This window comes from Pongo pygmaeus, chromosome 7 (genome assembly GCF_028885625.2).
Source record: "Pongo pygmaeus isolate AG05252 chromosome 7, NHGRI_mPonPyg2-v2.0_pri, whole genome shotgun sequence".
Lineage (NCBI taxonomy): Eukaryota > Metazoa > Chordata > Mammalia > Primates > Hominidae > Pongo > Pongo pygmaeus.
In genome coordinates this window covers 117,877,654-117,892,288 of record NC_072380.2, presented here as the reverse complement: position 1 = coordinate 117,892,288, position 14,635 = coordinate 117,877,654, and the positions used below count along the sequence as shown (strand labels likewise).

General features: G+C 38.0%; 1 protein-coding gene across 6 annotated transcripts in view; it reads right to left on the bottom strand.

Moving 5' to 3' along the window:
* ZFPM2 (zinc finger protein, FOG family member 2) overlaps positions 1 to 14,635 on the bottom strand; it is a 486,710-nt gene that overhangs the window by 406,149 nt on the left and 65,926 nt on the right. The window contains exon 1 of one of the 6 annotated variants that reach the window (XM_054497590.2): positions 13,401 to 13,582. The exons of the other annotated variants lie outside the window; for them this stretch is intronic. The gene's annotated coding sequence lies outside the window, so the exon portion shown is untranslated. Of the gene's footprint in view, positions 1 to 13,400; positions 13,583 to 14,635 lie in introns of those variants that run through there. 6 annotated transcript variants of the gene reach the window in all.

Here is a 14,635-nt window from a genome sequence, read left to right as displayed (position 1 = left end):
AACTGGTAAAACTCCAAAAACAAGTAAGATGACCTGAAGGCAAATGATGAAATGCACCTGGCAGGTCATGGTAAGAACATACAGAATCATCTTAAAGTCTCAGAGTGCCTCAGAGCAGGATGGCCCTGAGATTCTCTAGAAAAAGTATGGGAAATCTTAAAAATCTTTTAAACTTTGAAAATTTATTAGAAAAATGGTAAATACAAGTACATGCAATTTAAACAGCAAAAGGCAGTAAAACATTTTTTTTAAACATCAAGCAGAATGTTATACTAACAAACTTGAAAATACATTAAACACAAAATTACTTTTAAAAATCTTGTTCAATTTTAAAAATTTTAAGTAGAATACCAAAATTGAAAAATGACTGAAGGAAGAATGTAAAACTTATTAAATGATTATTAAATTAAGTCTGTATTTAATGATTAAATAATTTCAAACAGTAAAAAACTCCTAGAATTAATCTTGACCAAAAATACAGATGGCATTGAAAAAAAAATCACAAAACTTAATGAGAAAATAAAGAGTCTGTTTTATAAATGTGCCTGCATAATACATTCCTAGAAGTAGAAACCAAATATTATCAAGATACCAATAATCCCCAAAGTAAATATATCATGGTCTTCAATTCTAAAATTCCTTGGGGAATTTTTAGAAACTTAAAAAAAAAAGACTCCCTAGAGCAGCACCGTCCAAGAGAACTTTGCTTGCTGATGGAAATATTCTATAATTCTGCATTGTCTAATACGGGTACTACTTAGCCCCAGTGTCAATTTTGAGCACTGGAAATAGGGCTAATGAGATTGAGAGACAGAATTTTTAATTATGTTTAATTTTAATTAATTTATATTTAAATATCTATATGTGACTAGTGGCTACCCTGTTAGAGTGTACCTCTAAAGCACGTACAGAATAAACAATTATATGAGTTGCAAAAAAATACGATAGTCCAACCTGAATATATATCTAAATATATACCAAAAGTGCATATATTCCAAGCATTGGAGAAAATCACACAATAAAAACACTATCCAGTACATTTAGCAATAGACTACCATTTGTAAGAATTTAATAAACAATAAAGTTAGAAAAAATCTATTTTAGTTCTTATTTTGTATCATTTAAAAAATAAATTTCAGATTTTTTAAAGAATTAAACACAAAATAATAACTATAAGAAGCAAAATTGATTATTAATCAAACTTTTGAGCAGGGAGTGATATTTTAGACACAAAAAAGAATCACGAAGCAATAAATAAATGGACATAAATTTATATAAAAAATCAAAATAAAAATGCATCACAAAGGCCAGGGGCAGTGGCTCACACCTGTAATCCTAGCACTTTGGGAGGCCGAGACGGGTGGATTACCTGAGGTCAGGATTTCAAGACCAGCCTGGCCAACATGGTGAAACACCATCTCTACTAAAAATACAAAAAAATTAGCCAGGTGCAGTGGTGCATGCCTGTAATCCCAGCTATTCGGGAGGTTGAGGCAAGAGAATTACCTGAACCCGGGAGGCGCAGGTTGCGGTAAGCCGAGATCGCGCCACTGCACTCCAGCCTGGGCACAGAGCGAGACTTCGTCTCAAAAAAAAAAAAAAAAAAGAAAGTATCACAAATCTAAATATAATTAGAGCTTCTGAATATTAAACTATCAAAAAATAAAAAAATGCAACCTAAGGGGAAATGTATTCGGCAAATAATTTAAATCATGTGTTAATGCTTTATAATAACTACTCAAAAATACTTTGGGGCACCTCCTCTCTAGCTTAGCATGCCTTGTGCTAGTGGGTATGAATAGTGAATAAAGGAGAAAAAGTCCCTGTCCTCATGGAAGTTGTATCTAGTTGGAACAACAGCAACTAAACCATTAAATGCACACTTTTCTCAAGCCCCAAAGTGAGGAGTCATAATTGATCCTTCACTTTCTTTCAGGCACACATCAAATCCATCATGTCCTTGAAAGCTCTACCTCCAAAACATAACCCAACCTGACTGCCTCTCACCATCTCCACTTCTTGTGTCCCTATTTTGAGCCACCTTTATCTTTCACCAGGGCTAATGCAGTGACCAGCTTTCTAATCTGCAGGAACCCATTTCAGCCACTCCTACAATCCATTGCTTGTCACAGGATATAAATTACATCTTATTACTCCTCTGCTTTTATGTCTTCTGTCTACATGTAGGATGAAGTCCAAAATCTATATCATGGCCCACAAACTCCTACAAAAGAACCAGTTGGCCGTTGGCCCTACTTCTTGGAGATAAACTCAAACTCCTCCCTTCCTCCCTGAGATCTTGGCACATCAACCCTCTTTTAATTCTCTGAACCCCAGAGTTCTTTCCTAATTTAGGGTCTTTGCACTTGCTATTCCCTCTGCCTGGAACACTCCACTTCTGCTGACTCAGTTCGTCCCTCAGGTTTGAGCTCAAATGTCCTCTCTGCTCCTCACAGAAGGCTTCACTGCCTCAGCCAGTCCATCCTCTCTCTCTATCTCAGCACAGTTTTTATTGTGATGGCTCCAAATAAATCGGTTATCTTACACAAAGTGGTGCCACACATTTGCTGAATAATGTACCAATTATATGTATACATATGTACCAATATGTATATATATACATATATAACAGGTGTAACAAGAGGTGAGTGGCCAGGGAAGCGATAATTACTATCTGAGCTCTGCCTGCTCTCAGATCAGTGGCAGCCTTAAATTCTCACAAGACCATGAACCCTATTGTGAACTGTGCATGTGAGGGGTCTAGGTTGCATGGTCCTTATGAGAATCTAATGCCTGATGATGTGAGGCAGACCCATTTTATTCCGAAACCCATTCCCCTATCCCCAACATCCCTGGAAAAATTGTCTTCTATGAAACCAGTCCCTATGCCAAAAAGGTTGGGGACTGCCATTCTAAAAAATAATTGGAGAAGACAAAAATCATCATTTAGCAAAATCCATCACAATGTTGGTTCTAAAAGGGAGATATCAGAAACAATCTAAATGGCAATGGAAGTTGATTTCAAAATCTGTAAATCCGTATCACTGAGTGCTATGCAATCTTTTTTTCAAAATCTGTTTCAGAGGAATGCTGATGACACAGAGAAGTGTTCAATATATATTAAATGAAAAACTAACAATATGATCCTCATGTAGTCAGTTCTAATCCGCTTTAGATTATAAAACCAAAAAACCAAGTTTGCTAGAACTGAGCTTAATTATTCTGAATGAATGAACAATCTAAGTAAAGTTTATGAGCTCCTTTGCATAGACTTTACATCCCATATTTTTGCTGAGTTTGTCTTTTTTTGTTACAATTTTTTTAAAAATACATGAATTGACCTGTGGATATTTTTTGGTTATCATCTCTTATGTTTCCCTTATATGTTAACAAATAATATCTGTGGCCCATGAGGATCTGATGTAGCTGGTTAAACCTCTCATTATGGCTGAAAGGTACTTTAAGTAGTCACTACACTTGATTTGTCCATGGTATATGCACATATCTCATTTTTTTTCCTGTTATATCGGCTTTGACAACTGGAGTTACATGGTAGGGGAAAAGGTAGGGGAAACCAAGTCTGTCTGGAGAAACAAACACAATTTGTTGTGTTTATATATCGCATATCACCGGTATAAGTCTTGTATATGGCATAACAAACTATAGGAAATTTTAATAAAACTTAGTTATCAAAGAAGACATCTTTACTCTTATGAAACAATATTTCAGGGGACAGAAAGTTGGCTATTTAATGTACCTCTAAGAGCAAAAACTCCTCAGTAGCTCTATTAAATACTATCATTTTGAAGACAATTTTAAACATGAAAAAACAACCATAAAAAGGAAGTACCAAATAGCATCATCTTATGCTATAGCATTAAAATTAACAGTGATCATGAACAAATACACTGAAAAACATGAATTTAAACAGTGATCAACGAAAGCAGTACAGCAAAACTACTTTGCTGTAAGGTGATAAAATTTATTTTTTTAATCCTTATGGTTCCAAGAATATTTATTAGGTATTTATAGATTAAGTTATGTTACTTAAGTTATGTGATTATAAAATCTGGTACATGAAATCATATTAAAGCTATTCCCTTTTATGTTAGTAATCTTTTTTATTTTGATGCATATCTTTACTATGACATCAATACTTGAGATAGATGATTGCTATGATGGTAAAAGGGAGGAGCTGAAAGAGATAAGATATGATAGAGGGGAATGGAAGAGTAGTGTGAGAAAAATACAACTAATGAAATGGCAGAAGCAGAGTAGATGCTGGAAGTGGTAGTCGGAGTTTGTAGGAGTGGTGTTTTGTTGCTTAAATCAAGATAAAAATACATCATTTGAAGTTTCATTTGTGTTATTTCTTGAGTAATATGTAAATAACACCAACATTTACATTTAATCAGAAATTCAATGGAAAATTACTTGGTTATAATGTTACTGGCAAAATATAAAAGTCGCATAATTAATACTACAAATTACTGAACACAGAGCACAAGGACTTTTTTATATCATATGAACAAGCTCAATGTTCTTACAGCCACTGAAACACAATAATTAGTTCTTATTGGCTTTATTTTCTTGATTGGCAATATTTGTATTTTGTTAGACCCTAAAAGGCCATTCTAATGTAAGTGAATGTTGTCAGGAGTCTTCCTCATTGTCCTTGAAATGCAACATAAAAAGTAAAGCGTGATAAACATGCACTAACGGAAGATATTTATGCTCTAACCAAATCAGCAGATTAAGAACCTCTTTTCCTGATGTCTGAACCAATCTTCATTCCCAACTTCTTTTATCTAAAAAGGGCCCTTTCTATATTGAACGTGCATTACTTTCAAAGAGCGTTTAACCGGTTCTTCATTCCCACAGTCACAAGCACAACATGAACATATTACTGCAGAAATGTGTTACAAATAGGAATCCAACTCTTCCCCATGTCAAGGAATCACACTGAATAGGTACACAGTGTTCACTCCCACCAGGCCAGAGAAAGGCAGGCACTCACACTGTATCAAACATAAACTACTCACATTCTTGCCAGGCAGCCTAGAAAAACTCTTCAACAGGCACAACCAGAGAAGCATTCCTATAGTCAATGTCTGCATATTCATATGTATCTAAGGAATATGCTATGTGAATGCCACCCCCCTCAACACACACCCCTATGTCTTTTGTTCCTTCTTTGTTTCCTATCATGGGCAAGCTTTACTTGATACACACTGGTTCTGAGAGATATAGGTGAGCATGACCAGAGAGGCTATGGTAAAATGTAGAAATATGGTAGTTGTAAACAACGGAAAAATAACATTAAAAGACACAGCAACGATGGAAATGTAATAAAAATCACAAGCTTAAACACTTGAAGGTACGGAGCTCAAAAAGCAATTAATAGACCCTTTGAATCATTAGTCTCAGAAGTCGTAATATGAAGTATCACTTGGAAAACAATGACTGGCTCGTGCCTACAACTAGGATAGAGTAGAAGGCGGACATTCCTGCATTTAACCCTTGATTCTAGCCTTCACAAGCTGTCTGACTGTGAGCAAGTCTCAGAAATTCTGAGTTTCCCTTTCTCATCTGTAAAACTAAGATACTATCTCATAGAAGTTATAAATTACGTGTGTCCAATTATGTTACGAATGTAGCATTGTGCCTGATACACTTTAAGTGTTCAAAATATGTCCATGTGTTATGTTTGAAACACCTTTATTAATAATTATATAAAGCCATCGTATGGGGGGAAATAGGGGACAGATCAACATGGGAGAAGTGTGCTTATTTTGACCCCTTGAAATAAAACATCGCACACCTAGAAAGAGGAAGTGGCTATGCTAGGAAACTCCCTCTAGAGTTCCAGAGCCTTCAGATTCAGGTGGTGTGTGAGGACCCACATTATTTTGTGATTAAAGAGGATTAGATAAAATGTGGATCCTACCATCTCTGGGGTTAGTATTCTAATGCACTAAGAATTAAATGACCCCTTTCTTATTTACAAGAATATAAGAAAAAGGTTTCTAATTAGAGAGGACACATGGTAATACTAAAGATATACATTTATTCCGTGAAAACAAAAATAAACTTTCATTTCAGATGAAAAGAATGCTCTCTGGACTCTTTAGGAAATACTGAGAGAAAGTGTAAAATTGGAGGAAGCATAAACATAATGAACATAGACAAACTATGTCAGCTTCTGTAGAGGAAGGATTTGGTTGGGCCCTGGGGACATTCTTTGCAGAAACTCTTGCTTCTGTGTCATGGAGATATGTAGGGACTGTAATAGCCTGGACCAGACCCAGCAGAAACAAACTAAAGATGTCTTACCTTCCACGGTGCTTTTATACTGAATTACAAGGTTCTAGCCACAGACACTACCCAGAAGCCACAACGGGAAAAGGACCAGAAAAGATTGTTTGACACATACACGATTCCAGAGAATCAAAGGAACCTGCATACTGGCACAAACAGGCATCCCTTGTTTCAAGATTGCAAATGCTGCTTCATAAGGATAAACTGATTTTAAAATGTTGAAGGCATGAAAAATACTACTCAAAATTCAACTCATTTAATGCCGCACCCTTTAATTTATTTTATTGCCTCAAGGGTGGAAAAGGCATGTTCTTCACTGTCTGTGAGACAAGGAGCTGTGCCAAGCTAATGCTAATGGGAATTCTGTGGCCAGAGCCCACACTCGAAGCCGCTCATGCACACTTCAGTTTGGGTGTACTCACTTTTACAAAATAGCATAATAATATGCATCCCAAAAGAGACAGCTTTTTTGTTTAAAACTTTTGTTTGATACATTATACCTACTCAGGTCTCCCAGAATATGAAACATCTGAATTACATTCTATACAGTGTTCTACAAGGAACTTTCAATAACATTTTAAAACACTCTCAATTTCCAGGTACTATTAAGATAGTAACTTTTTTTTGAAACTGAGCTAAAGAGTAATATATTCCTACTGAAATAAACAACAGAAGAGGAAAGTGATACATTTCCATAGAGTTAGCATGTCAGTAAACAGACATATTATATAAAACACCCTTCCCCAAACAAAGGCAGCAGGGAGCTCCTAGAGATGCCCGTGTTTGATTTGCTCCCATCCAAACTCCCCTCCTGCAGGAGCATCTCAATATGAAACAGCAGTTAGAAATATTTAGGTCTATGGCCGGGCGCCATGGCTCACATCTGTAATCCCAGCACTTTGGGAGGCCGAGGTGGGCAGATCACTAGGTCAGGAGATAGAGACCATCCTGGCTAACATGGTGAAATCCCATCTCTACTAAAAATACAAAAAATTAGCCGGCCATGGTGGCGACCACCTGTAGTCTCAGCTACTCAAGTCTCAGCTACTTGAGAGGCTGAGGCAGGAGAATGGCGTGAACCCAGGAAGCAGTGCTTGCAGTGAGCCGAGATCGCGCCACTGCACTCCAGCCTGGGCGACAGAGCGAGACTCCATCTCAAAAAAAAAAAAAAAAAAAAGATATTTTAGATCTAATTTTATAAAATTTCAATAGTCACATTGGTAACTTCCCAAATTGTGGTTAGGAATAAGAATTCTGACCTAAATCCAAGATATTTTAATTATTGTAACATCCACAATTACACTGTTAAATTCAATTTCCAGTTTAGGAATCAACAATCAAACTCTCTGGTAAATAAACATATGCAGTCAAAAATCTCACCGAAATATTCCTTGCACAAAATGAATTTCTCCCACCCAAGACTATGCCAGCAGTAACTTACTTTCATATAACAGAACGTGGCTGATTTGTTATCATAATAAACATGCTCTGGCTGAAATTTGTCTTTGCATTATACAGGAAGAAAAAGGCCAAGCTCTGAAAAGAGTTTATCTGTGGTTGTGTAGATACTAAATGAGTATCTTTGATTCCTTTAAAGAGAACACCCTGTTTTTAGGTATTCTCAAAACCTGGAGATATAACCATTTTAGTGATACATTCCATATTTAAATTCTGAAGAAGAAAGAAAGAGAAAGAAGGAAAGAAAGAAAGAGAAAGAAAGAAAGAGAAAGAGAGAGAGAGAAGGAAGGAAGGAGGACATTCTGAAGAATATAATTTCTTCAGTATAGCACATGCTTCAGCTATTTTTATTAGGCTGTCTTCTACGCCAGCCACACTTCCAACGACATGGTTTAAGAGCAATAAAAATATTTCTTTAAAATATTTTATAAATCAGACTGATTAGATTGGTCTTCACCTGGATATTAGAGGCTTTAAAAAATTACAGATGTTACAGATGGAAAGCACCATAGTTTAGCTCATCACACAGATGAGAACATTGAGGGATTCTGACGTTTTTTTCCTAGAACAAGAACTAGAAACCAGGCTTCCAGTTCTTATTCCATGCCTTTGAACCACATGCTAATGAAAAGGCAGCCTTACACATAATTCCAAGTGTTAAAGCTTCAAATAGAACTTGGATTTAAGTAATAAAACCTATTATCTGACACTATAAGCACGAAAAGAACTGAAAAAGCAAAAAGATAAAATTTACTACAATCTCTCACTTATAGATTAAGAAATGAAGTTCAAAGGGGTGAAGCAATTTGCTTGTTTGCATGTTTCAAAGACATCTCTACTGGTACTCTGTTTAATTTGGATTATTAATTATGCAGTATTTAATGCTACTAGTGACATTATAGTACAGTAGTTTCGACAAAAATTATAATGACCAAAACATAAATGTTGGTATTTTTTAAGTATTCATCTCTCCATCAGATTATATGTTAGTTATTTTTGTATGGCCCACAATACTCAGAAAAGTGTTTTGGTACATAGTGGACACTTAGCAAATTTGTTAAATTTTATCATATTGTAGTTGGAGACTAGACAAAGGAAGGTGACATTTTACAAGTATATGTGCTACAATGTGGCTTTATCAATGCTCTTCATGAGATTATGTAGATACACTGCAAGTATTTCCCATTCAGCCATTTGAAAACTATAATTACCCAGATTAATTTGTTATTACTAGTTGTAATCCATTTCATAATAAAGAACAAGTTTTAAATGAATAGATAAAAGCACTGACTTTAATTCCATTTTGTTAACCTTTCCGTGAGAAAGAAAAGGTAAACTTTGAAGAGTAAAGATTGGGTTAACTTCAAAGCCAGTTTGGTATTTCAAGCCCTCTGTTGAGACCTACTGCTCAGAAAAAAAAATTTCTTTCAAAATATTACTGCTCATTGACAGTGCACCTGATCACCCAAGAGCTCTGATAGAGATGTACAAGGAAACCTAAATTGTTTTCATGCCTGCTAACAAAAATCCATTCTGCAAAGTTTGACTTTCAAGTCTTATTAAGGAATACATTTTATACAGCTACAGCTGCCATAGACAGTGATTCCTGTGATGGATGGACCTGAACAAAATAATTTGAAAAGCTTCTGTAAAGGATTCACCCTTCTAGATGCCATTAAGAATTCATGATTCATGGGAGGAAGTCAAAATATTAACATTAGCAGGAATTTGGAGAAAGTTGATTCCAACTCTTATGGATGACTTGGAGGAGTTCAAGACTTTAGCTGAGAAAGTAACTACAAATAGGCTGGAAATAGCAAGACAACTAGAATTAAAAGTAGATCCTGAAGATGTGACTGAATTGCTGCAATCTCATGACAAACTTTAACACACGAGAATTTGTTTCTTAAAGATGAGCACAAAAAAGTAGTTGCTAGAGATAGAATCTACTTCTGGTACACATGTTGTGAATTGTTGAAATGACAAAGGATTTAGAATATTTTATAGACATTATTGATGAAGCATAAGTAGGGTGTGTGAGGATTGACTCTAATTCTGAAAGTTCTACAGTAGATAAAACACTATCAAACAGCATTGCAAGCTACAGAGAAATCTTTCATGACTGGAAGACTTAATCAATGTGACAAACTTCATTGTTGTCTTATTTTAAAAAATTACCACAGCCACCTCCATATTCAGCAGCCACCACCCTGATCACTCAGCAGCCATCAGCATCAGTTCACGACTTGCTGAAGTCTCAGATGATCATCAGCATTTTAAGTTAAATAAACTGTTTTTACATTAAGGTATATGCACTATTTATTTATTATACTTTAAGTTCTGGGGAAAGTCCAATACATTGTGAGAATTACCAAAATCTGACACAGGGACATGAAGTGAGCACACACTGGTGGAAAAATTGTACCATACTGAAAGATTTGCTTTTGTTGCATAGCTCCACAAAACTTCAATTTGTATAAAATGCAATATCTGCATAGCACAATAAAGTGAGGCACAATAAAATGAGGTATGCCTGCACATTGTGAGCCACCGCAATCACATTTATGCTATGGAGTCTTGACTCTCAGTATATAATTCTGAAGATTCTTCTAAACCCTAGATATGCATTTTTATACCTTTACCCTGCATTCACGTAAGTGTTTCATCAATATCTTCAACTCCAGGAATCTAAAATTAGCTCATTACCTATATTATCTCCTTCATCTTAGTCTGCAGTTTCTTACATATTTCCAATCTAGGATCAATTTAAATATGATCAGTTTAAGCTAGAATGTTAACACTACCAACAATTTAGACTCCTCCCTGGTATAATTCCTTCCTCATCTGTCTCTCCATTTTCATTACCATGAGTACATTAAGGTGGTGTTGTATAATAAAGAATTTGTCTGGTCTTTGTCCTGGACAGGAATCCAAAGCCCTTGGCATTTCTCAAGTGATAGGAATGTCTCTGTCTTTCAAAGTGGGCCCCTCACTGTACAGGAGGAAATGGGGGAGTGCAGATCGAGTTCAATCATGTTGGCAAGGAGTCAGTCAATCATGCTTATGTAAAGAAACACCAACAAAGCTGCTGTACACTGAGTCTCGGGTGAGCTTCCTGGTTAGTGAGCACATCCAGAATGATTCATTCCGAGTTTGTGAGAATACATGAAAGCTCTACTTCGAAACCCTGCTAGACCTTGCCCTATGTATGTCTTCATTTAGGAGTTTCTGCTTTTTTATTGTTTAAAATAAAAGTACTGTCATAAGTATACCCTTTTCCTGAGTTATGTGAATTAATCTAGTGAATTATCATATCAACCTAAGGGAGTCATAGGAAACACCAAATTTGTAGCCTGTTAGTCAGAAGTGCAGTTGGCCTGGGAACCTCTGAGTTTGAGATTGGTATCTGACAAGAACAATCTTACTGGGGTCTTTGCCTCAATCTATGGAGTCTACACAAACTATAGGTTGTTAGTGTCAGAATTACATTACAGTATTTTAGGCTACCAGATAAGATACAGGAGACTAGTTAAATACAAATTTAAAATAAATAGCATGATTTTAATATACATAAATACCAGATATTACAAGGGACGTACTTAAACCAAAAATTCAGAAATTCATATTTAAATGGGCATTTTGAGTTTTACTGTTATTTTTCCTAAATCTGACAAATCTGCACCCTAAAGAAGGCTCTAATTTCTCCTTATCTAGAGGTCTAATAACTGCCCTTCCTTTTTCCTGGATCTATCTTTTCCAATCCCCACTACATGCTGCTTTTAGATTATTCTTCTCAGACATAGCTGTGATTAGGTCTTACCTTGTCTCAAGCTTTCTCATTACTATATAAATACATAGAGATTTGTTAGCCTGGCATTGATGACCATTTACAAAGCACCACAGACTCTAGAAATTAGTCAGAACTGGGTTGAAATTCTAGTTTCCCCATATACCAGCTGGGTAAAATTAAAAAACTGATTTTCTCTCTCTCTGGTTCCCAATCTCTTCACTGTAATATGAGAATAACAATGTAGCAGAATGTTATTTTGAAGAGAAAAAGCAACTTTGGATCTACCCTTAATTGATCAATGACATTTGAGTAGGCATAGAGAATGAACCCATTCTAGCATTTTTTGACTATTCATCTTTATTAAAGGTCTTGGCTTTTGTGACCCTATTTCCCCCTCTGATTTTCCTCTTTGTCCATTTAACCCTTTATATGAGTGCTTCCATGAAGTTGTCATTGGTCCCTTTTCATTATATATGTTTTTCTAGTGATCTTCTAAGATCTTAAATACTGTTAAACTCTTACTATATGCTAATAGATTTCAATTATGGATGCTACAGATTCCAACATCCATCTTTTCACTAGACATGTCTGAGTGTTCTATGGTCACCTTAGGCCTTCTCCTACAATCCTTTGCTCTTCCCTCATTGCTTGTTTCTTTAAATCACATCACTCTGTTAAGTGGGCCATCCAGAAGGGTCAGAATATCTATTCGTCTCTCCCCTCATGCCTACACACACACACACACACGTCATCAAATTCTGTGGTTTTGTTTTCTAAATTAGCTCTCTCCTCTGCATGTGCACGTACTCTCCTTTTCATAGGGCCATCAGCACCTCTTCTCTGGACTATTGCTACAGTGTATCAGTGAAGGTCTAACCTCCAAACAGAAACAGTTCTGAGTTCTTAACTAGAGGGAATTTATTTCAGGGAACTGGGCACACAGGTTGGAAGAGGAAAGCAACGCAACCCGGATATTAGCAACAGCAGGAAGCTGTTATCTTCCCTGAGCTAAATAAATAAAACAGGAGAATCATCTGGCAGAAGCCAGGACCACAGCAACTGTTCTTCCTCCATCCTCACTCCCTTTCAAGACATAGTCTCCAATGCTGCCTTTCTAAAAGTTAAATCCCATTATGTTTGTCTCAATGCCGAGAATTCCTCAGTGGTTTTCTACTGCCCATATGTAGTCGGAGCTTACAGCATTTTTGACTGCCATGCTGTGCCATGCCTATCACCCCCCAGAAAGCTTCTATTCTCTTAGACTCCATTCTCTAACCTGGAATCCTCCCAACCCACATACTAACAACTGCAAATGCCTTCTCATCTTTCACGACTTTTACTGCAAGTCATTTTTATTATGATGTCTCCCATGTTGTGTGTTCTCCCTCTTTTTCCCTCCTCTTTCTCTCTCCCTCCCCCAACCCCATCTCCTTTCCCCTTTTCTCTCCATTTCTTCTTCTCTTTCCTTTTTTACTGTCACTAATGGTATGAGTTGTTCCCCCATGAAAATCTCTATGTTGCCACTGATTTCACAGTACTGCAGTTGTGTGTGTGTGCACATTCATATGCACACGTGTTTGCATATTTCGGCATGCAATATTCAGTTATATGTCTGTCTTTACGAGCTTTTAGCCACCTTGAGGGCAGGAGTATTCATCACATATCTTTTATCAGTTCAATAGTTTCTTGAAAGATGTCTTGAATTAATTTGGTGCTCTCAAATATATTTACAGGTTCACATATTTCTAAGACTGGAACTAAAATCTTAACAAGCATTTTATGGGAGTTTCTTATTGCATGAGAAAAAATTCTTGAAAGAGAATATATTTCTTACATTAGTTTTTCCAGGGCGAATACAGGTTGTCTTTTTTTCTCTGATGCTCTTTAAACACAGTTTGAGTGGGATTGAGAGGTGACAGCGTGCTGGCAGCGCTCGCAGCCCTTGCTCGCTCTCCTCCTCTGCCTGGGCTCCCACTTTGGCGGCACTTGAGGAGCCCTTCAGCCCGCTGCTGCACGGTGGAGCCCCCTTCCTGGGCTGGCCGAGGCCAGAGCCGGCTCCCTCAGCTTGCCGGGAGGTGTGGAAGGAGAGGCGCGGGCGGGAACCGCGGCTGCGCGCGCGTGCGCGCGCGCGCGCTTGTGGGCCAGCGCGAGTTCCGGGTGGGCGTGGACTCTGCGGGCCCTGCATTCAGAGCGGCCAGCCAGCCGGCCCCGCTGGCCCTAGGCAGTGAGGGGCTTAGCACCTGGGCCAGCAGCTGCTGTGCTCGACTACTCGCCCGGCCTTAGCTGCCTCCCGGCAGGGCAGGGCTTGGGATCTGCAGCCCGCCATGCCTGAGCCTCCCCCATGCTGTGGGCTCCTGCGCAGCAGGAGCCTCCCCAAGGAGCGCCGCCGCCTGCTCCACGGCGCCCAGTGCCATCGACCACCCAAGGGCTGAGGAGTGCGGGCGCACAGGGCGGGACTGGCAGGCAGCTCCACCTGCCCCTGGTGTGGGATCCACTGGGTGAAGCCAGCTGGGCTCCTGAGTCTGGTGGTGACTTGGAGAACCTTTATGTCTAGCTAAGGGATTGTAAATACACTAATCAGTACTCTATCTAGCTCAAGGTTTGTAAACACACCAATCAGCACCCTGTGTCTAGCTCAGGGTTTGTGAATGCACCAATCAACACTCTGTATCTAGCTACTCTGGTGGGTACTTGGAGAACATTTATGTCTAGCTAAGGGATTGTAAATACACCAATCAGCACTCTGTATCTAGCTCAAGGTTTGTAAATACACAAATCAGCACCCTGTGTCTAGCTCAGGGTTTGTGAATGCACCAATCAACACTCTGTATCTAGCTACTCTGGTGGGGACGTGGAGAACTTTTGTGTCAACACTCTGTATCTAGCTAATCTAGTGGGAACGTGGAGAACTTTTGTTCTCCACCTTCCCCTTGTTCTAGCTCAGGGATTGTAAATGCACCAATCAGCACCCTGTCAAAACGGACCAATCAGCTCTCTGTAAAATGGACCAATTGGATCTCTGTAAAATGGACCAATCAGCAGGATGTGGGTGGGGCCAGATAAGAGAAT